General features: G+C 45.8%; 1 protein-coding gene across 1 annotated transcript in view; it reads right to left on the bottom strand.

Annotated features, from left to right (window-relative positions):
• LOC129712119 (astrotactin-2-like) overlaps positions 1-24544 on the bottom strand; it is an 863305-nt gene that overhangs the window by 323343 nt on the left and 515418 nt on the right.

Here is a 24544-nt window from a genome sequence, read left to right on the forward strand (position 1 = left end):
AGAAAGAACAGCAGATGCTGGAAAAATCAAAGGTAGACAAAAATGCTGGAGAAACTCAGCGGGTGAGGCAGCATCTATGGAGCGAAGGAATAGGTGACGTTTCGGGTCGAGACCGACCCGAAACGTCACCTATTCCTTCGCTCCACAGATGCTGCCTCACCACGCTGAGTTTCTCCAGCATTTTTGTCTACCTAAAGAATAAAGGTTAGGATTCTCTCCAGATTTACCACAACCAGAGAGCCTTCCTGAGCCTACCATCGACCTAATTTGGTGATGCTCCAACAGTCCATGATTGGACTTTGCTGGCTCTATCTTGCACTAAATTGTTATTCCTTTATCATGTATCTGTACACTGTAAATGGCTCGATTGTAATCATGTATTGTCTTTCTGCCGACTGGATAGCACGCAACAAAAGCTTTTCACTGGACCTCGGTACACGTGGCATAAACTAAACTGAAACTGAACTCAGGATGCTTTCAAAAGAGAGCTAGATAGGGCTCTTAAAAATAGCGGAGTCAGGGGATATGAGGAGAAGGCATGAATGGGGTACTGATTGGGGATGATCAGCCATGATCACATTGAATGGCGGTGCTGGCTCGAAGGGCAAAATAGCCTACTCCTACAATATTTATTACATGTCATTTGACCCTCAGTGAGGCTCAAACGAAACTCCGTTTCCACAGCCATACAAACAAAGACAATTTCCTACAGACATACACACAATTCAATTTACAGAAACATCCATCACAGTGAACCCACTGTGGTGGAAGGCAAAGTCTTTTCTCTCCCCTGATCTCCATTTCTCTCCCGATGTCGAAGCCCCAGGCGGGCGATGATAAGTCCCACGGCCGTTTTCGGCTGCGCCGGGCGATGTACGGCCCCGGTCCGGGTCGTTCCAACCCCGCGACACGGGCTGGAGAAGTCACGTTGCGGGAGCTCTGAAAAGCGGTCTCTCACCCGGACCCACGAGCTCCCGATGTCCCGACAGTCCACCGGACCTGCGGCTGCAGCTGGAGCCTCCGAGCTACGTGGTCAGACCGCAGCAGCGAGTCACCACCGCTCCCCACGCTCCGATACCGGCCAGCCCCACGATGGTAAGTCCGCAGCTCCGCAGGCTCCGGGACTGGAGCCTCCAGGTCTTTCAGGCTGGAGACCGCTCCACGGCGCTAGGCCCCAACGACAACGGAGACCCGACAGGAAAATGGTCCCCCCCCCTCCCATATACACAGTTAAAAACACAAACTACATTTAACTAGACAAAAAAATAAAATAAATTAAAAGAAAGACAGACAGGCTGTAGGAGCCGCTGCAACACAGAGTCGTGCCGCCACCCATTGTCCTGCACCTATTGTCTATTGACTGAAGATGAGCTTGAAGTTGTGAGTCAGGGTCTCTCAATTCTCTTTTTTTTTTTTAAAAGAGGGAAAGGTAATAGTGATGCAACAACTTTGATACAGAGATACAGCGCGGAAAGAGGCCCTTCGGCCCGAGTCTGCGTTGACCAGCGATCACCCCACGCATTGATGCCATCCTATACGCACTCGGGACAATTTACACATACACCAAAGCCAATTAACCTATAAACCTGTACGTCTTTGGAGTCTGGGAGGAAACCGAAGATCTTGATGAAAACCAACCATGGGGAGAATGTACATACTCCGTACAGACAGCACCCGTAGTCCGGGTCGAACCCGACGCCGGTGCTGCAAGCGCTGTAAGGCAGCAACTCTACCGCTGTACAACTACGCCACCCTCAAAAATCAAGAACAAGGTTTGAGATGCATTAATTATCTTGTTGTGGTGGAGAAAGCTGCAGACGCATAGGATCCTGAAAGCCAAACCATCTGGAACTACACTCTTGGCCCCAAGGGGCACTCGTGGTGGTCAGGGTGAGGAGAAGGTTCCAAGAAGATCTCATCAGGGAAAGTTGAGTATTGTGAGCAATATTGGGCACCATATCTGAGGATGGATGTGCTGGCTCTGGAGAGGGTGAAGAGAAGGTTTACAAGAATGATCCCAGGAATGAGTGGGTTAACATATGATGAGCGTTTGATGGCACTGAGCCTGTACTCGCTGGAGTTTAGAAGGATGAGGGGGAGGACCTCATTGAAACATACGGAACAGTGAGAGGCTTGGATAGAGTTGATGTATAAAGGATGTTTCCACTAGTGGGAGAGTCTAGGACTAGAGGCCATAGCCTCAGGATAAAAGGCTGTTCCTTTAGCAAGGAGATGAGGAGGAATTTCTTTAGTCAGAGGGTGGTGAATCTGTGGAATTCTTTGCATGAACAGTTTCTTAAACATTGCGATAGTCCCTGCCTCAACTACCTCCTCTGTCAATATGTTCCATACACCCACCGCCCTTTGTGTGAAAAACATACCCTTCAGATTCCTATTAATTGTTTTCCTCTCACCTTAAACCAATGTCCTATGGTTCTCGATTCACATACTCTGGGCAAGAGGCTCTGTCCATCTACCCGATCTATTCCCCTCATGATTTTATACACATATTAGAATATCTTCAAATTTTCCTTTCACAATCTTCTCCAAATAGCTCTTGTGAGCATAATCCACAGATGAAAATTGCCAACTTTTACATTGTCGGACTAAAATGTCAATGAAAGTTGTTGACTTTCCAGTCCACTTGTTATTTTATTGTGATTGGGGCAGTAAAATTATAAAGACACAGAAGTTGCCTCGCCTGCATCATTAGATTCCAAAAGTTTTACCGGCAATCTCTTCAGATTTTAATTCACCAGCTGTTACGATTTCTGGATTTAGGATACAAACCTTCGTCTTGAGCAAATTCCAATAGTGTTATTTTCGTTACTCTGAAATTCATTAGCCAGCATGGACGAATATCTGAACAAAGAAAACACGGAACAAACAAATAATAAATTCAGTGGAGGCCGTGCCATCAGCGGCATGCTCATGGAAATAGTGTTTCACTTGACTCAAAGCCAAACTGCTGAAGTCAAAATCCAAATCCACTTCACACACACATGAATTATGTGCAAAGAAGTTGATGTACAGCTCACTCATGCACCTTGTACAACCTCAAGAATTTCTCCAGTAATAGGCCCCTGGTTTAATGCTGCTGGAACACACCCAGTCAGCTTAGACAGGCAGGCTCAAATAACAGGCAGCCATGGACATGAACCCGTGACCTCCCCAGTGGTAGTCAAGTGATCGACTGCCTCAGCTCCTTGGCTACCACTTCATCTTTACAACTTTCCTTCGCATTTTCAGCGCGCTTAAATATATTTCAACGTATTCCGTGCCCTTAAGAGGAATAACATCAAAGGCTCCATTGCAACGGGTATCTACCCATTGTTTCGACAGCTACCCACCACAGAATTGATGTTTTCATTTTTTTGCCCTAAGTTTGGAGATACGGCACAGAAACAGGCCCTTCGGCCCACCGAGTCAACGCCGACCAGCAGTCCCTGCACACTAACGCTATCCTACACACACACAAGCGACTATTTAGCCTTTATACCAAACCAATTACCCAACATCTTTGGAGTGTGGGAGGAAACCGCATGGGGAGAACCTACAAACTCCGTACAGACAGCACCCGTAATCGGGAATGAGCCCAGGTCTCTGGCGCTGCAAGTGCTGTAAGGCAGCAACTCTACCGCTGCGCCACCGTGCCGCAATAGTGCAAATACATCTAATGTCGGCTCACTTTTGCTTTAACAAGAGATTCTCGACACGACTGTTGGTGACAGGAGGAAGGGGTAGCAGAACACTGAGTGTTTTTAACCACATGACACGGTGGCTCAGCGGTAGAGTTGCTGCCTCACAGCGCCAGATAGCCAGGTTCGATCCTGATTACGGGTGCTGTCTGTACGGAGTCTGGACGTTCTCCTCGTGACCTGCGTGGGTTTTCTCCGGGGGCTCCGGTTTTCTCCCACACTACAAAGACGTACAGGTTTGGAGGTTAATTGGCTCGGTATGAATGTAAAATTGTCTCTAGTGTGTGTAGGATAGTGTTAACGTGCAGGGATCACTGGCCGGCACGAACTCAGTGGGCCTAAGTGCCTGTTTCCACGCTGTATCTCTATACCAAACTAAATACAAATCTTCTCCTCCGTAATTCTGTTGACAGGCCTTTATAATGCTGAAAGCTCAATTGACGACTTGTCATGCCTCTTATACTTGAAGATTTATCTCCACACAACTATTTAAAACTGCACTTTGTTACGTAGATTAAACAGCCTTGTATTTACACCACAGGATGTACCACGGGACACTCACGTGTGAAGGATTATAGATTTACTCAATAGCAATCAGATAAGTATTTCAATTAGCTATAAACACTAATCCAACAAAAATAAGTGCCATAATTGTCTGAAATGAAATGCCCCAAGCTATCTTTGCTGAGAAATTCATCCCAGGCAGCAGCACCAGGCATGTTATACGATATTGTCAATGTGTTCTAATCTCTCCTTAGATTCAGTCGGATTCAATGGGTTCTTGAGAGTCTGATTATAATCTAGTAGAACAGCAGTAGAGCTGCTGCCTCACAGCGCCAGACAACCCGGTTTGATCCTGACTACGGGTGCTGTCTGTACAGAGTTTGCATGCTCTCCCCGTGACCCGCGTGAGTTTTCTCCGGGATTTCCAGTTTCCCCCCACACACCAAAGACATACAGGTATGTTGGTTTAAGAAGGAACTGCAGATGCCGTAAAAATTGAAGGTAGACACAAATGCTGGAGAAACTCAGCAGGTGAGGCAGCATCTATGGAAACATAGAAAATAGGTGCAGGAGTAGGCCATTCAGCCCTTCGAGCTTGCACCGCCATTCAATATGATTATGGCTGATCATCCAACTCGGTATCTTGTACCTGCCTTCTCTCCATACCCCCCGATCCCTTTAGCCACAAGGGCCACATCTAACTACCTCTTAAATATAGCCAATGAACTGGCCTCAACTACCTTCTGTGGCAGAGAATTCCAGAGATTCACCACTGTGTGAAAAATGTTTTCCTCATCTCGGTCCTAAAAGATTTCCCCCTTATCCTTAAACTGTGACCCCTTGTTCTGGACTTCCCCAACATCGGGAACAATCTTCCTGCATCTAGCCTGTCCAACCCCTGAAGAATTTTGTAAGTTTCTATAAGATCCCCCCTCAATCCTATAAATTCTAGCGAGTACAAGGCGAGTCTATCCAGTCTTTCTTCATATGAAAGTCCTGACATCCCATGAATCAGTCTGGTGAACCTTCTCTGTACTCCCTCTATGGCAAGAATGTCTTTCCTCAGATTAGGAGACCAAAACTGTACGTAGTACTCCAGGTGTGGTCTCACCAAGACCCTGTACAACTGCAGTAGAACCTCACTGCTCCTATATTCAAATCCTTTTGCTATGAATGCTAACATACCATATAAACCATATAACAATTACAGCACGGAAACAGGCCATCTCGACCCTTCTAGTCCGTGCCGAACACATAATCTTCCCTAGTCCCATATACCTGTGCTCGGACCATAACCCTCCATTCCCTTCCCATCCATATAACTATCCAATTTATTTTTAAATGATAAAAACTGGAAGCTCATTCCACACAGCTACCACTCTCTGAGTAAAGAGTACCATTCGCTTTCTTCACTGCCTTCTGCACCTGCATGCCTACTTTCAATGACTGGTGTACCATGACACCCAGGTCTCGTTGCATCTGCCCTTTTCCAAATCGGCCACCATTCAGATAATATGGAGCGAAGGAATAGGTGACGTTTCGGGTCTCACCTTTTCCTTCGCTCCATAGATGCTGCCTCACCCGCCATGTTTCTCCAGCATTTCTGCCCACCTTCACGTATGTTGGCTAATTGGTTTGGTATAAATGTAACATTGTCCCTGGTGTGTTGGATAGTGTTAGTGTGCGGGGATCGCTGGTCGGCGTGGACTCGGAAGGGCATGTTCCCGCGCTGTAACTCTAAACCAAACCAAACAAAACATTCATACTGCTGGGAAACTAAGCTCTTTGTTCGATCTTGGCTGGGTCAACCATAAGCCACACACTTACCTAAACCCCGTAGTCGACGGCCAGCATGTCTCCAGGGCAAGGTGGGACATCTTGGTCGGCATGGACATGTTGGGCCGAAGAACCCGTTTCCATGCTGTATCAATGTTTAGTTTGGTTTGGTTTAGAGTTACAGCACGGGAACATGCCCTTCGGCCCATCGAGTCCATGCCGACCAGCGGTCCCCGCACACTACCACTATCCTGCACGCAGGGACAATTTTACATCTATATCAAACCAATTAGCCAACATACCTGAAGGCAGACAAAAGGTACACTGCGATTTCTTTATCAACTCCCTAAGATTTCCTGACCCACCTAAATGCCGGGGGCAATTCACAGCGGGGAACTGACCCACTAACAAGCATATCTTATGGAATGCGGAAGGAAACCGGAGCATCTGCAGGAAATAATGCAACCGGGACACCCGACAAATTCCACAGAAACAGCACCGGAGGTCAGGATTGAACCGGTGTCGTTTGGAGCTCGGAGACAGCATTTTTACTGTTGCACCACTGTGATCATGGCTGGGAAGCACCTGGAAAACATTTCCTAAATAAAATATTGTCATTTCCAATCAGTAACAGATGTCGTACCTACAACTGAACAAGCGCTCACAGTGAAACTCTGTGGTAATATATGTAAACGACATTGAATTTGATCCTGTACTGCGTTAATTACAAAACGCCAGGGCAGATTCTCAGTCGTCTTAAGTTTAAAAAAAGGGTTGCGATTTTTATGCTATTATTCTCAAGGCACAAAGTTACGAGTGAATCGTGACTTCTGATGCCCACTAATGATCGCTCTGAGAAGGTGTTGTTTCGCCACCTGAAACTAAGTACCGTCATGCAGTCATACAGCACTGAATAGGCCCTTCGGCCCAACTTGGCCATGCCGCCCAAAATGCCAAATCTACACGAGTCTGACCTGCCTGCGTTTGGTACAGATCCCTCTATACATTCCCTATCTATAGAGTCATACCTTCTCCGTGGATTGACACCTTGTCGTGGTGAAGAAGCTTGTGTGGTCCTGACAGCGATGCCGTTTGGAGCTATGCTCCTGGTAGGGCCACCCATGGCGGTAAGGTCGAGGGGGAGGTCTCTGACAAAAAGAACAATCCAACCAAGACCTCAACGGTGGAACAGGCGGAGGACGATGGGTGACCTTAGTGGAGGAGCGTCACAACGGCTGGGAAGGCGGATGAAGGCTGCAGCAGAAAAGGGTCTCCGGTCGTCTTGGACTCCATGCCACTGGATCCTGACCCAGATCTGTCAAGGACCGTGGGGTGGCTGTGTGCCCCAATCTCCCCACGTTAAACAAAGTCACGCACAGGCGTCCTGCACAAGTTACACTCGTTTCGAGTGACCGCCGATGATAGAGTCATAGAGTGATACAATGTGGAAACAAGCCCCTCGGCCCAAGTTGCCCACACTGGCCAACATGTCCCAGCTACACAAATCCCACCTGCCTGTGCTTGGTCCTTATCACTCCAAACCTGTCCAATCCATATACCTGTCCAAATATCCTTTAAATGCATTTCACCAAATACATTTTAAATGCATTAGTCATAGCAGCAGAATTAGGCCATTCAGCCCATCGAGTCTACACCGCCATGCAATCATGGCTGATCTATCTCACCCTCTCAACCCCATTCCCCTGCTTTCTCCCCATAACCCCTGACACGTGTCCTAATCAAGAAAATCCATCAATCTTCGCCTTAAAAACATCAATTGACTTGGCCTCCACAGCCGTCTGCGGAAATGAATTCCACAGATTCACCACCCTCTGTCTAAAGAAACTCCTCCTCATCTCCTTTCCAAAGGTACGCCCTTTTGTAAGATTTGTACAACTATGGTGTTGGATGAACTATTACTGAGGCCATTTTGATTGAAACACATTGCTGTCACAAGCTGTTATTAGTCATGGTGACCAACAAGCCACAACATTTCTGTACAAACTCATCTGGTTCATTGGCGACTTCACTTGGCCCAAATTTGTCAGCCATTACTCATAACACGATTTCTTCGATTCAGAAATCACCCAGGCGACATCTGCGTGCTGGCTACAGAAGCCGATTTACAGTCACTTATTGCAATCGCTCCACACTCTTAAATCTCTACTCCCACTTCAACATTTCTTACTTTATTGGACTTTGCGGGCATTACTTTAGTCAGAGGGTAGTTAATGTGTGGAACTCATCGCCACAGAGGACTGTGGAGGCCAAGTCAGTGAATATCTTCAAGGGAGAGATAGACAAATTCTTGTCATGGTTTATGAGGAGAAAGCAGGAAAATAGGATTAGGAAGCAGAGATCAGCCATGATTGAATGGCAGGGTAGACTATGGGCCAAATGGCCTAATTCTATTCCTATCACTTGTGACCTTATGATCCCATCTACATCCTTCAAATTTCCCCTCTCCACAAAGTAAGTTATTCATTAATTTATCTGTACGCATTTCATTAATTTATCTGTATGCATTTCTTTGAAATGGGGGCTAATCTCATCAAAGAATGAAGGTAAAGGGCACATAGTTAGCTCGCACAGGAGCAAATGGTCACCTTAAATCATTGTATGTGTGCAGTAACTAGGGGCAACAGTAGCATCCATCAACAAGAGAACCTCCATTTTCAAAGTGGAAATGGTCGAATGAGCAACAAAATAAAAAAGACCCACATTCCTTGCCGTAAGACCAACAAATACTGTGCCTGCACATAAATCTCACAGCAATCGGTTTTTCTTCAAAATAATTCCAAGCCTATTTGAGTTGGGTCCTCAATCCCAGTTTTAAAGACGATGAAACTCATTCTCACCCTATCCAGTGTGTTGGAAGGAACTGCAGAACAAGGTTTCGGCCCGAAACGTTGCCCACTTCCTTAGCTCCACAGATGCTGCCTCACCCGCTGAGTTCCTCCAGCATTTTTGTCTACTTGCTATCAATTAGAACAGCTTTGGTTGTGGCTAGTGAGGACCACTTGTACAGCGTTAATACTTAACACACTGATAAAGAGATACTTACATTTTATATCTGAAACCCAAGATTCTGCAACAAATTTAATTTGAGTTTATCAAGCAATTCAGAAGCTTCTGCATAAAAGGGAGTGAGTGAACAATCTGACAAACAATGTTGCATGTGTTGGAGGGAACTGCGGACACTGGTTTAAACCAAAGATGGACACAAAAAGCTGGGGTAACTCAGCGGGAAAGGCAGCATCTCTGGAGAGAAGGAATAGGTGACGTTTCGGGTCGAGACCCTTCTTCAGACTAGTTGAGGAACAGGGAAGCCAAGCAAGAGATGTAGACCATGATATAGAGAGATGTATAATAAATGAATGAAAGATACGCAAAGAAAGTAATGATGATAAAGGAAACAGGCCATTGTTAGCTGTGGCCTGGGTGAGACCAAGTACAGACAAGATGGTATTGGTACATTGGAAATTAACCAACAGTTTATAGCAATTTTCCCCTCAGTCTATTTTACAAGTTTAATTCCTGGGATAGCGGGACTGTCATATGCTGAGAGAATGGAGCAGCTGGGCTTGTACACTCTGGAGTTTAGAAGGATGAGAGGGTACCTCATTGAAACATATAAGATTGTTAAGGGTTTGGACACGCTAGAGGCAGGAAACATGTTCCCGATGTTGGGGCAGTCCAGAACCAGGGGTCACAGTTTAAGAATGAGGAGTAAGCCATTTAGAACGGAGACGAGGAAACACTTTTCCTCATTGAGAGTGGCGAGTCTGTGGAATTCTCTGCCTCAGAGGGCGGTGGAGGCGGGTTCACTGGATGCTTTCAAGAGAGAGCTAGATAGGGCTCTTAAAACTAGCGGAGTCAGGGGATATGGGGAGAAGGCATGAACAGGGTACTGATTGGGGATGATCAGCCATGATCACATTGAATGGCGGTGCTGGCTCGAAGGACCGAATGTCCTACTCTTGCACCTATTGTCTATTGACCCGAATAGTCGCCTATTCCATTTCTCCAGAGATGCTGCCTGACCCGCTGAGTTACTCCAGCTTTTTGTGTCTATCTTCGGTTTAAACCAGCTGAATATTTTGGTCGATAATGAAGAGCGCTATTTTTCCACCAAGATATGTGGCGACAGCAAAGAAAAGGTTTCCACGAAACCCCCCCCCCCCCCCCCAATTCTACTGACCCTGCGATGTATCCCAACTTGTCTACCACCCCTACTAGCCTGCTGCGTGGTTTAGTTGGTTCAGCATGGGATCAATATGATTATTAAGCCCAGCAGTTCAAGCGCGGATGTGTTTGGAGCCATCCAAGGTTGAGATTCCTTTGTGTTCTTCCAAAGCGTAGGAAAGCACCCCCAGATGTATTCTGCACCGGCCAATTGCGAGAAGTGCCAACTAGCTGGCCTGACAAACTGAAAATTGTGACCTGATGGTGTTTCTTTTTCAAGTGCAAATGCGTGATGAGACAACTTTGGCTCGGCCAGCCCGCGAATGTGCTCCACTATGCTTGTTGAAAGAGATTTCAAAGGGAACTCAAACAATGTGCTGTGCAGCAAAATATATATATATATATTTTTTTTTAAAAAGGACAAACCAAATTGACTTCAAAATACAATCCTTATGCTCAGGACTAGCCTCATGCTTTGATAAGTTACAGCCGTTCACATAGAAACATAGACAATAGGTTAAGGAGCATGCCCAAGATGCTGGAGTAAAGGGCCTGTCCCACAAGCATGCGACGTGCATGCGGCAAGCGCAACCAAACCGGAAGCGGGGCCGCGCGGAGGTCGAGTGATCCTGTACAGGGCCGGTCCCACCAGCATGCGACTGCAAGCGGCGAGCGCGACCACACCAGAATCAGGGGCCACGCGGAGGTCGAGTGAGTGACGTGAAGTTCCACAAAGTTTGCACGTGACGTACGGCGTCAAGACGCTGCAGCCGTTGCCGCGCGGAAATTTTCAACACGGTCAGTTTTACAGAGCCCCGCGCGATGTCGGAACCAGCTCCGCACAACTCAATACGGCTCCAGCGATCGAAGTGGGACCGGCCCCGCGAGGCCGTACGGCTCAAGCGACCACGTTAGGTCATGCTTGCCACATGGAGTCGCATGCTCATGGGACAGGCCCTTTCCTTTACTCAGCGGGTGAGGCAGCAACTCTGGAGAGAAGGAATGGGCGACGTTTCGGGTCGAGACCCTTCTTCGGGGGGGGGGGGGGGGGGCAATTTTTTTGACGTGTCTGACGTTAACACAGGTATGCAGCAGTTGTGGGATTTCTTTCTGCAATCTCTTTAATTTCTGACGTCAGTCAGGGTGTGTAGGAAGGGACTTCAGACGCTGGTTTAAACCGAAGATAGACACAAAATAAAAGCTGGAGTAACACAGCGGGGCAGGCAGCATCTCTGGAGAGATGGAATGGGTGACGTTTCGGTTCGAGGGTCTGAGTGTCCCGGTTGTTCTGGGATCGGTTCGGGTTTTGGATGTTTTCCTCTCCTTTAAGGAAATTGTCCAGAGTTGACCGCTTTCTCTTCTCTTGCAGATTGGCGTCATAAATCTCCCGGTGGCTGGACGAGCCGCTGTCGTTCACGGACCGTCTCGCTCAGCCAGAGTGACCCGCCAGATGATCGTGACGCCTTCGAGCGGTCATCAATAAGCCTGGAAAACCTCTCGCAGACCCTTTGATAACGGGGCCTTTCATGTTCACCGCAACATGTCATCACTGGAAGCGTTTGTGTGAACCTCTGCCAGGCTCTCCTTCGTGAGAGGCCCCCCTGATTAGGACTTGATTAACTGCAGGACATCATTCTCTTTGGCCTCCCACCTGTAAAATGCATGGTTGTGCTGCTACATAAAGGCCCTGTCCCACTAGGCAATTTGTTTCGGCGACTGCCGGCCTGATATCAGTGTTGCCAAAAGATTTTGAATGTATCAAAATCCAGCGGCAACAAAAAAAAATTGCAACATTTGAAAAAACACCGCACGTCAATACGTCATCACGCCAGATCACCGCCGTCCCCCCTCCCCCCACAAATTTTTCGGTGACCCAATACGTCAGTCAATGATGACAGCAGTTTTTAAGAGGGAACTGCAGATGCTGGAGAATCGAAGGTTACACAAAAAAGCTGGAGAAACTCAGCGGGTGCAGCAGCATCTATGGAGCGAAGGCCAAAACCCTTCTTCAGACAGTCTGACGAAGGGTTTCGGCCCGAAACGTTTCAAGTTTCTCCAGCTTTTTTGTGTAACCAATGATGACAGCAGTCTCTGAAAAAAAAAAAAATTGCCAAGTGGGACTGGCCCATAATACTCAGAGTCGTAGAGTCACATGGAACGCAAGGAAACAGGCCCTTCGGCCCAGCTTGCCCATGGTGTCTCATCTACACTAGTCCCAGGCCCTTTTCAATGTTATATTTCGGGTTAGGTTTTAGTCATACGTTTTGGTTTATTGTTGTCACATGCAACTGGTGGGGATGTGGAATGAGCTGCCAGAGGAGGCTGTATGTATTATAGAATATATACATTATTATCTATATAATATAATTTAGTTACTGACTACGGGTGCTGTCTGTACAAAGTTTGTTCGTGCTCCCCGTGACTGTGTGGGTTTTCTCCGAGATCTTTGGTATTTTCCCACCGTCCAAAGACGTACAGGTTTGTGGGTTAAATGGCTTGGTATAAATGTAAAATTGTCCTGAGTGTGCGTGGGATAGTGTTGGGCTGCGGGGATCGCTGGCTGCGTGCGGGGTAAGGACTCGTTTCCGTGCTGTAAAGAAGACAGATGCAAAAAGCTGGAGTAACTCCGCGGCTCCAGCAGAATTTCTGGAGAAAAGGAATAGGTGACGTTTTATGTAGAGACCTTTCTTCAGAAAAAAAGGAATAGGTAGGTCAAAAGAAACGTCACCTATTCCTTCTCTCCAGAGATGCTGCCTGACCTGCTGAGTTTCTCCAGCTTTGTGTGTGTGTGTGTGTCTGTCTTTGGTTTAAACCAGCATCTGCAGCTTCTCCACAATGAACAAAATAGGGTGTGAATACAATGGGTGTTTCTGATTAAATCTGGCAAGCTCACAATCACTAGCAACCATCAATCTCTCGCACTGACTTGTCTGAAAAAGGAAAACTGACTACAAGATAAGGCGATGTGTTGAAACAGGGGAAGAAGTTTGCACATGTAAAGGCAGAGAAGGCCAAGAATCCTGCAGCCAACTCTTTGTTCAAGAGAACAACATGTGTCCTGTCCATCATATTAATGGCTGTAACTTGCAAACCTAAACATTAACATTCAGTGGAAATCTTCTTCCTCATTTACCAACCTGGAAAGGATGATAAAAATTCCAGCAATTCAAGTTCATAGACGGAACCATTCTCAGGCACGATAATGGAATTGATCTGGAGAAAGTATTTGGTGCTGGTCCAAAAAGACAAGAAGAAACCTTCTTTATAGCGCTGTCCCACGGTGCGAGTTCATTTCAAGAGCTCTCCCGAGTTTGCCCCGATTCGAACTCGGAGATTTACAGATTGAAACGTGTTGAAAAATCTTCACGAGTCTTCCTGTGTTTACCTGCCGTTAGCGAGTCTGCCCGAGTACAAGCTGTTAGCGTTCCGAGCCGCTAAGAGACATCCCCGAGCTCTGGCAGAGGGTCAAATCATTTCATAAGTTCATGCTCATAAGTGATAGGAGCAGAATTAGGCCATTCAGCCCATTATGTCTATCTCGCCATTCAGTCATGGGTGATCTATCTTTCCCTCCTATACTTCTGCCTTCTCCCCATAACCTCTAACACCCGACACAACTGGCCAATTCGTGGAGATTTTTATTTTTTATTTTATTTATTTATTTTTTTTTAAATTTAAATAATAGGGCTGGAAAAAAAAGTCCCGACTTACCTGATGCCACGAGTACCTACGGCTGGCATAAAGAGCCGCTACGAAATAGCTACGCACTCCTACGGCCTCCCGCGGACCAGTTACGAACATTCTGCGAGTTTGAATCGGGGGGGGGGAAAACTCGGGAGAATTCGTGAAAGTGGGACAGGGCCTTTAGGAAACTGGAAGATACGCTACGACAGGACTTTATTTATCCCAGGAGGGAAATTGATCTGCCAACAGTCATAAAACAAAAGAGACATAAAACATGAAATTAGTGATGAGTGGACAGGATTGGGGATGTGCAAAGGTTTGGGGATGGGGTGGGGTGAGGGGGAGTCAGTCTACCCCACGACAGAAGGGGGAGGAGTTGTACAGTTTGATACAGTTTGATCTCCTGTGGCGTTCTGTGCTGCATCTTGGTGGAACCAGTCTGTTGCTGAAGCTGCTCCTCAGTTTGACCAGTGTGTTATTGAGGGGGTGAACTGTATCGTCCAAGACTTGGACCGAGCGCAAGTGTTATTGTTGTGTACACCTGTATCTACTCATCACCTGCCAGGCTTAGTCCTCCCCCCCCCCCCCTTCTCTTTCAGCTTTCTCCAACCACCTCCCTCTCTACAATCAGTTTGAAGAAAGGTCCCAACTCAAAACAGCACCTATCAATGTTCTCCAGAGATGCTGACTGACCTGCTGAGTTTAGTTTAGTTTAGAGATACAGCGCAGAAATAGGATCTTTGGCACACCGAGTCCGTGCAGACCAGCCATCCCTGCACACTAACACTATCCTACGCACACTAGGGACAATTTACACTCATACCAAGCCAATTAACCTACAAACCTGTACGTCTTTGGAGTGGGGAGGAAACCCAAGATTTTGAAGAAAACCCACGTGGTCACAGGGAGAACGTACAAACTCCGTACAGACAGCACCTGTAGTCAGGATCGAACCTGGGTCTCGCGCGATGTGAGGCAGCAACTCTACCGCTGCGCCACCTTGACGTGCCGAGTTACTCCAGCACTTTGCGGTTTTCTTCAGTTCCAAATTAAGATGCTTTGCCTCCGGTTCTATAATGTTATAAATGGTGCACAAGTTCACAAGTTCATCGGAGTAGAATTAGGCCATTCAGCCCATCGAGTCTACTCCGCTGAGCTCTGACATCATATTTTCCTGCCTTCTCCCCAGAACCCTTGCCACCCGTTCTAATCAAGAATTTGTCTATCCTTGACTTTAAAGTATCCACTGACTTGACTGCCTCAGCCCTCTGGGGGCAATGAGTTCCACAGATTCACTCCCCTCTGATGAAAGAAGTTCCTCTTCACCTCTTTTCTAAAAGAGTTACTCTTTAATTCTCCCACCAGTGGAAACATCCTCTTCACGTCCACTCTATCTATGCACTGTCGTACTTCATTGTACAAGGTCAGACTGTGCAAGGCTTAGCCAGAACAGGACCTCTTCCTGGTGCTATCAAGGTCCATTACTATCAGCACAGGTGTTGGAAGCAGAATCGGAGGAATTGTGGAAGCCTGAAAATAAAACTCACCCAGGAGATTTGACCATAAAGCACAATTGTACCAAAGCTATTAAATGAGATCCAAGTTCTTACTTGAGAGTTCACAGACTTTATGTGAAGTCTAATTGATACAGAAAAAATATTTCAGTACCAATAAAAAATAAATGACAAGGACAATTTTCAATCAATGGTGCTCTTTGTAGAACTGAGGAAAGATGTCTCAAGCCCATTCCTTCTCTCCAGCGATGCTGCCAATCCCACTGAGTTACTCCAGCATTCTATGTCTTTCCCCAGATTACAGTTCTAGTGAGAGACTCTTGGATTGTTTTTTGCCGGAGGCTGTGGGAGACCTAGTAGATGTGAAAACAATAAAGAAAGGCATGGATCGGGCTAGTAGATGTGAAAACAATAAAGAAAGACAGTCAGAACTGTTCACCCCTCCCCAAGCATGAAAATGTCAAAAACTAGAGGGCCTAGCTTTAGGGTGAGAGGGGCAAAGTTTAAAGAGTGGCATGGTGCCATAGTGGTAGATCTACTGCCTTACAGCGCCAGAGTCCAGGGTTCAATCCCGACTATGGGTAGGGTTGGCAACTGTCCCGTATTAGCCGGGCCATCCCGTATATTGGGCTAAATTGGTTTGTCCTACACGGGACCACCTTGTTCCGTATTTGACTGTCACTACTAGGGTCGAGGGGACTCTCGGGTCGGGTCGCCACGTCCGGCCCCCGCCTCACCCTTCCTGGCGTAGCGCAGCTCATGGAGTGCAGCAGCAGTGGCGCCTCGCCCGTGGGCCCGTCAGTCGGCAGCCCGGCCAGCTGTCCGACCTTCGCTTACTGCCGATCATCGGTTCGTGAGTTGGATGGGGTGCCGGGCCAAAACTCCTCAGCTGGCCCGCCGGCTGGGCTTTGTGTGCAGTCCAGCACCCGGGCCAACTCGCCATTCACCAAGCCACGGCCGAGTCGGTCAACGAATTGTCGTCGGGAATTTGTCCCTTATTTTGACCTTTTATATAGGAGTGAGAAAGTTGACAACCCTATCTATGGGTGCTGTCTGTACGGAGTGTGTACGCTCTCCCTGGGACCTGCACGAGATCTTTGGTTCCCTCCACACCCCAAAGACGTACAGGTTTGTAGGTGAATTGGCTTGGTGTAAATGTAAAATTGTCCCTAATGTGTGCAGGTCCGCGCGGACTCGGTGGGCCAAAGGGCCTATTTCCTCACTGTATCTCTAAACTAAACTTCAGCAGACAAAGCAACATTCATGCTCAATGCAAAAACCATGACATTTACAAAAACTAGACCAAAGACAGGTTTGAAAAAGACCCTGCAGGCACCTGTGAGATATGTTGTCAACTACACCGAGTCTCTCGTGAGCGAGTTGCCCAGATTTTCATTTCCCCCTCAATCTATTTTGTCAGAATGCTTTTCGACAATTATTCAATAAGTACATTTTTCAATTTATTCGGAATCCAGTTATACTGTTCTTTCCACCAACCTGCCCCAGGGAGAGTATTAACCATTTTAGATTTCAGCCAAGACAATATTTTGACCATTTAAGAACTAGCCGAATTGAATTCTCCACTCTCCAAGTAGGGTTTTCATATACGGGGGTGACAGAGCGCACAAGCTTTCATCATTCACAGTGCTTTCCGAGGGCATTCACAAAGATGTTTTAAGAGCTCTCCGATTTCTCACGAAAGCTTTTAAGATTTGTGCTCAGGGAGGGAAAAGCAAGTTTGGTTTTCATTGTGTACGGTTACTGCCACCAAGTGGTGGATTCTAAAAACACATCCCGCCCCTTACACTTCTCAAGTCAAGAGTGTTTTATTGTCGTATGTCCCAGATAGAACAATTACATTCTTACTTGCAGCAGCACAACAGAATATGTAAACATAGTACACTGTAAAGAATATAATAAATGAGAAAAAATGTCATATATATATATATACACACACATATATACATATATATACACACATATATATACATATACATACATACATATATAAACGCACACACAAATATACACCTGGCCACACACTCATTTCACTCCTACCATTGGAAAGAAGGTACAGGAGCCTGAAAAGTGTGACGTCCAGGTTCAGCTGCTCCCTCCCCCCCCCCCCCCCCAACCACACACACACACATCTCCACCTTTATACATGCGAGCAACCTTGAAATAGCATTCCTGCATTTCAGCCTGGTCCAGTATCAAACATAGAATGCCACGGCTAGCCGGGCATACATCTCAGTCTAAGCGCTGTTGCCCACTAGTTCCACAATGTGGCAAAGGAAACCTTCTCAAATTAAATCATGAGGAGCGGCCCGGTGGCGGTAGAGTTGATGCCTTGCAGCGCCAGGGACCCAGACTATGGTTGCTCGCCTGTGTGGTCCACCCGTGACCCATGTGGGTTTTCTCTGGGAACTCCGGCTTCCTCCCACACTCCAAAGACGTAAAGGTTTGTAGGTTAATTGGCTTTGGTAAAACTTGCAAATTGCCCCTAGTGCGTGTACGATAGCGTTAGTGAGCAGGGATCGCTGGTCGTTGCGGACTTGGTGAGCCGAAGGGCTTGTTTCCACGCTGTATCTCTAACCCAAGCTAAACTTAACGTGCTGATGACTTAATTCCCTTCGAAACAGGAGCTGCTGCTTAAGAGCCAAAAACACATTTTGACTTTGCTCCAGATTCTGCTTGCATATAGGAGACATGTTTGACACAGTTTCCAATCCATTTTTACTCGAGTACACTATGCTCATTCCAATTGAAAGTAAAATCTCAGTTGTGATCGAGTCATGGGAGTCATACAGCGTGGAAACAGGCCCTTCGGCCCAACTTGTCCATGCTGACCAACATGCCCCATCTGCAATAGTCCCAGCTACCCGTGTTTGGCCCACATCCCTCGAAACCTATCCTATCCTATCCATGTCCCGTTTCAAATGTTTCTTGAACATTGTGATAGTCCCTGCCTCAACAATCTCCTTTGGCAGCTTGTTCCATAGACCTCCCACTCTTTGTATGAAAAAGTTGCCCCTCAGGTTCCTATCAAATCTTTCCTTTTCTCCAGAGATGCTGCCTGACCCGTTGAGTAACTCCACCATTGTTGTGCTCATCTTCAGTCTAAACCAACAGTTGTTGTTCCTTCCTGCACCACCTAAAATATTGAACAGATCTTTGAAGGGAAAATATGTGTCCAACATTTCTGTCTTAATTTGAGGCCGCAAGGGCTAGGTTCAATGTTAAAGACATTTTATTGAAGGAGGTTGTTGCCGTCACTAAGTTCACCTGAAATTTTTCTATTAACCAGACCCGCATATAATTGCCCAAATTGGCGAAATTATACAATTACTCGAAATTAGAATATATCAAAGGTAGACAAAAATGATGGAGAAACTCAGCAGCTGAGGCAGCATCAATGGAGCAAAGGAAATAGGTGACGTTTCGGGTCGAGACCTTTCTTCAGACTGATGTGGGGTTGGCCGTGAAGAAGAAAGGAAGAGGCGGAGACAGTGGACTGTGGGAGAGCTGGGAAGGGGAGGGGAAAGAGGGAGAAAGCAGGGATTTAGAAAGCAGGGACTACCTGAAATTGGAGACGTCAATGTTCATACCGCTGGGGTGCAAACTACCCAAACAAAATATGAGGTGCTGCTCCTCCAATTTACGGTGGGACCCACTCTGGCCATGGAGGAGGCCTAATATCAGATATATTGATATTTAGAATATATCAAAATCACTTGAGAATCCCCTCATAAACAAAATACTGCAGATGCTGGAAATCTGAAATAAATCACGGAAACGTGGGAAAAAGAATCCCGAGTGGTGGCTGAAGCTTCAGTTTATGTACTGGATGTCTCCGTGAATCTCACAGAAACCCTCAGCTCTTTACACAATTGTCGACATCTGAACTGTACAGCATTTCCAAGAACAGGTGAGAGACATCTGTGTTGCTGTGAAACTGAAGGGTATATAGAGAAAATGATGGAAAGTCTTAATAGGTTAGACAGCATCTGTGGAAAAAGAAACTGAATTAATGTTTTGGGTTAAAGACTGGGAAAGAGAAAGCAAGTTAGATTTAAGTTGCTGACGAGGTTCATATAGCACCAAGACCGAAGAAGGACGACAGACTTCCTTCTCTAAAAGGAGGCCACAGAAGGCAGTGGAGGCCAATTCACTGGATGTATTCAAGAGTTCGATATAGCGCATAGGGCTAACGGAATCAAGGGATATGGGGAGAAAGCAGGAACGGAGTAATGATACTGGATGATCAGTCATGATCATTTCAAATGCCAATCCTGGCTTGAGGGGCCAAATGGCCTACTCCTGCACCTCCTTTCTAGGTTTCGATGAGGTGACTGGATTAGATAGGCTTTTGTGACATGGAACTGTTGTGAAAATCCTGGGGCAAGCTTTTGAATTTATTGACCCGCCTGGGTTTTCTCAGAGGTTTGTAGCTTAATTGGCATGGTCTAAATGTAAAAAATTGTAAAATTGTCCCTAGTGCGTGTAGGGCAGTGTTAACGTCCGGGGATCGCGGGTCGCTGCGGACTTGGTGGGCCGAAGGGCCTGTTTTCCGCTCTGTATCTCTAAACTAAACGAACATGAATAATCTGTGGTGGTGAGATTGGTGTTGCTTTGCATTGGGCCCGAGATATTAATAAACAGAAATAATTTCATCCTTGGGTGATGTTGTAAAACGAGCAATATTCACTGCGATGTTACCAGAGAGTAATAGAAAGACAGGCTGGTTCAATGTCACCTGTTCCACTCTATCGCCAATGCCATCGCAGGGTAATTATCAAACTAATCTTCTGAATATCTATCAGCTAATCACAGGGCAATCTATTCTTACCACTTGTCTGCACCCTCATCAGAAGCTCTTTAAAATCCAAGTGAGGGATAACATCTGACAGGGGACCAGCTAATTCCAGCATTTTATCAATATCGACGACATTAACATCACAACATTGCAGCTTCAAAGCACAATTATGAGTTCTTCAATCCTTCAAATCTCTACAGATTCTCTACTGGTTTCCACGCACTACCAGGTAGAAAATGTAACCCTATAATGCAAGAAAGGATGGTGTGAGAAAATGTGAATGTACAGACTAATTGTAGGGAAAAGGGACACTTGGAAAATACCGCCACAATTTGTCTGATTCGTACCGTCAATGGATATATTATTTTTCAGGCAGAGATAGATACAGTTCGGTGATTAGCACGGGTGTCAAGGGAGAAGGCAGGAGAACGGGGTTAAGAGGAACCGATAGATCAGCCACGATTGAATGGTGGAGTAGACTTGATGGGACGGATGGCCCAATTCTGCTCCTATCCCTTATGAACTCAGTTTATATTCATGAAAGAGAGATCATGGTTGACAAGTCAGTCGGCGGTTGAGGAGAAACTTGATAGGAAGTTTATAAAAGTTATGAGAGGCGTAGATAGGGTAGACAGTCAGAACCTTCCCCCATCCCGAGTGGAAATGTTTATCTTTGGAGGGCATAGCTATAAAATGAGGGAGGGGAAAGTTTAATGGCGTTGCACGGGGCATTACTTTTTATTTTTTAATTTTTTTAAAAATATAAATAAACAGAGAGTGGTAGGGGTCTGGAACGTGCTGCCCGAGGTGGTGGTGGTGGTGGAGGCATATACGATAGTGGCGTTGCAAGATAGATAGGCACATGGAAGTGCAGGGAGTAGAGGGATACGAATTGTGTGCAGGCAGATCAATTTAACTAGGCATTGCATTCGGCACAAACATTTTAATCTGTTAATGCTTGTAAGCTCTATTGATGCCACATGAAATTATCTCCGCAGTAGGAGCTTATTCCGCAATCCTTCCCAATTCATTATTTAGTTTAATTTAGAGATACAGTGCAGAAACAAGCCCTTCGGCCCACCGAGTCGGGACTGACCTGCGATCCCTGTACATTAACACTATGCTACACCCACTAGGGACAATGTTTACATTTACCAAGCCAATTAACCTACAAATCTGTACGTCTTTGGAGTGTGGGAGGAAACTAAAGATCTCGGAGAAAACCCACGCAGATCACGGGGAGAACGTACAAACTCCGTGCAGACAGCGCCCGTAGTCGGGATTGAATCTGGGTATTCGGCGCTGCATTCGCTGTAAGGCAGCAACTCTACTCCCCACATATGTCTTTGACCTGATCTCAATATTCTCGCCAGAAATGAACTACAAAACTTACTGGTAGTGGATAAAAAAAAAATAAAAAAAAAAGGTCATTCGATTTGCACAATCCTAATATCTCTCAGATAATGTCTAGAACCCCCTAGTGGGCGGCACAGTGGCACATCGATAGAGTTGTTGCCTTACAGCGCCAGAGACCCGTTTCGATCCCGGCTACAGGTACTGTCTTTACAGAGTTTGTACGTTCTCCCCATGACCGCGTGTTTTTCCTCAGGGAGCTCCGGATTCCTACCACACTGCAAAGGTTAGTTAGCTTGGTGTAATTATAAAATGGCCTGTGTGTAGGATAGTGTTAGTGTGCGGGGATCGGTGGTTGACATAGAGTCGGTGGCCCGAAGAGCCCGTTTCCATGCTGTATCTCTAAACTACAGTAAACTAAAAATAATGCATTAAAAGTCAATATCATTTAAAACTCTCCAAGTTTATTCACATTTTCAACACAAGAACAAGGCTCCAGCCAGTCTCGACATGAGACTTTCAGCCATCAGTATCTTCACATTCTGCTATCAGATCTGGGCCTCTTTCCCCCAGCAAAGTACAATTTATATATGGTCATACGGAGCACAACCATGGTTTATGTCGGTTCTTTGGTATGCTTGCCAATGACAATATTATTTAAGAAGCTGTACATGTCAACAAACCTGCTTCTTTTAAAACCAGCCTCCCTTCCATCAACTACATTTATACCTCACGCTGGCCCGGCAAGACCAGCAGCATTATCAAGGACGAGTCGCACCCTGACCAATCCGTCTTCTCCCCTCTCTCTTCAGGCAAAAAGGCATAGAAGTGTGAAAACGCACACCTCCAGATTCAGGGACAGTTTCTTCCCAGCTGTTGTCAAGCAAATGAATCATCCCACCACAGCCAGAGAGCAGTCCTGAACTGTCTATCTCAAACGTTGCCTATTTCATTCGCTCCATAGATGCTGCTGCACCCGCTGAGTATCTCCAGCATTTTTGTGTATCTCATTGTTGATCCTGTTCGGAGTTTACTGCCTGTACCTTGCATTAAAAGTTATTTCCTTATCATGTATCTATCCACTGTAAATGGCTCGATTCTAATCATGTATAGTCTTTCCGCTGACTGGATAGCATGCAACAAAAGCTTTTCACTGTACCTCGGTACACATTAACAATAAACTAAACAGAAAACACTTAACTTCAAGCTTTACCATTCTTACTCAATGCAAACACATTATTTTGCTATCTGATGTTTAAGAAAGAATTGCAGATGCTGGAAAAATCAAAGGTAGACAAGAATGCTGGAGAAACTCAGCGGTTGAGGCAGCATCTATGGAGTGAAGGAATAGGCGATGTTTCGGGTCGAGACCCTTCTTCAGTCTTTGCAATCTGAACTCATTTATACCAGGTGATTCAATGATGATAGATAACAGAAGCAGGCCCTTCAGTCCCTTGTATCTGCGCTGACCAACAAACACCCATTTGGATTACAAATTTAATGGGCTGGATTTTTTGGAGCAGTCGCAAATTAATATTAGAATACACAAACATTCAAAACCAAGGAGAAAAAAAAAGTTCAAAGAACAAGATGGTAAAACCAGCTCAATTTCTTTGATTATTCCTTCAAGATGATTAGTTTTAGTTATTAGTTTAGAGATACAGTTCAGAAACAGGCCCTTCGGCCCACCGAGTCCACACTCACTGGCGATCCCCGCACACTAACACTGCCCGACATACACCGGGAACAATTCACACTAACATCAAGCCAATTAACCTACAAACCTGTATGGCTTTGGAGTGTGGGATAAAACCAGAGATTCTGAGAAAACCAACGCACGTCACGGGGAGAACCTACAAGCTCCGTACAGATAATCACCCGTAGTCAGTAAATAAAATATATTATATATAGATAATAATAATAAATATAATTATAATATGTCACAATAATACATTAATCCCACCCGACTGCATTTGGCCCATATCCCTCTCAATCTTTCCAATCCATACACCAGTCCAAATGTCTTTTAATTGTTGTGATAGCTTACAACACTCACAGGGAAAAATTCATCCCGAGGTTAATAATTCAAAATGATCAATATAAAAAGGTTATTACTACAATCAATTTCCTGTATTTCATTAACTCTGTCTCAGCACTCTTTCTTACTATTAAATTTAATACACATTTTCCTTGTTGAATTTTACTTAAAACTGTGAATGGTGGTGCTGGCTCAAAGGGCCGAATGTCCTACTCCTGCACCTATTGTCTATTGTAAGGTAATTTAGCCGCACACACAATTAAATGTGAATTCGGCAAAACTGTATTAAAACTAGCAGGACATTGCTACAAGTTGGCAGCCAACACTCTTTGCCATTACAGTATTTGGATGGCACACAGAAATGCTGGAGAAACTCAGCGGGTGCAGCAGCATCTATGGAGCGAAGGAAATAGGCAACGTTTCGGGCCGAAACCCTTGAAGGCAATGTCTTGAAGGCAACCCTTGAAGGGTTTTGGCCCGAAATGTTGCCTATTTCCTTCGCTCCATAGATGCTGCTGCACCCGCCGAGTTTCTCCAGCATTTTTGTGTACCTTCAATTTTCCAGCATCTGCAGTTCCTTCTTAAATACAGTATTTGGATACAGTATTCGTGCTATTGAGGGAGCGCAGTGTAGGTTTACAAGGTTAATTCCCGGGATGGCGGGACTGTCATATGCTGAGAGAATGGAGCAGCTGGGCTTGTACACTCTGGAGTTTAGAAGGGTGAGAGGGGATCCCATTGGAACATGTAAGATTGTAAGGGATTGGACACGCTAGAGGCAGGAAACATGTTCCCGATGTTGGGGGAGTCCAGAACTAGGGGCCACAGTTTAAGATTAAGGAGTAAGCCATTTAGAACAGAGACGAGGAAACACTTTTTCTCACAGAGAGTGGTGAATAGCCTACTCCTGCACCTATTAATGTTCTTTTTACAAACCATGTTCTCAGGGTATCTAAATCTAAATTGTATTAGTTAT

Source organism: Leucoraja erinacea, chromosome 31 (genome assembly GCF_028641065.1).
Source record: "Leucoraja erinacea ecotype New England chromosome 31, Leri_hhj_1, whole genome shotgun sequence".
Taxonomy (NCBI): Eukaryota; Metazoa; Chordata; class Chondrichthyes; order Rajiformes; family Rajidae; genus Leucoraja; species Leucoraja erinaceus.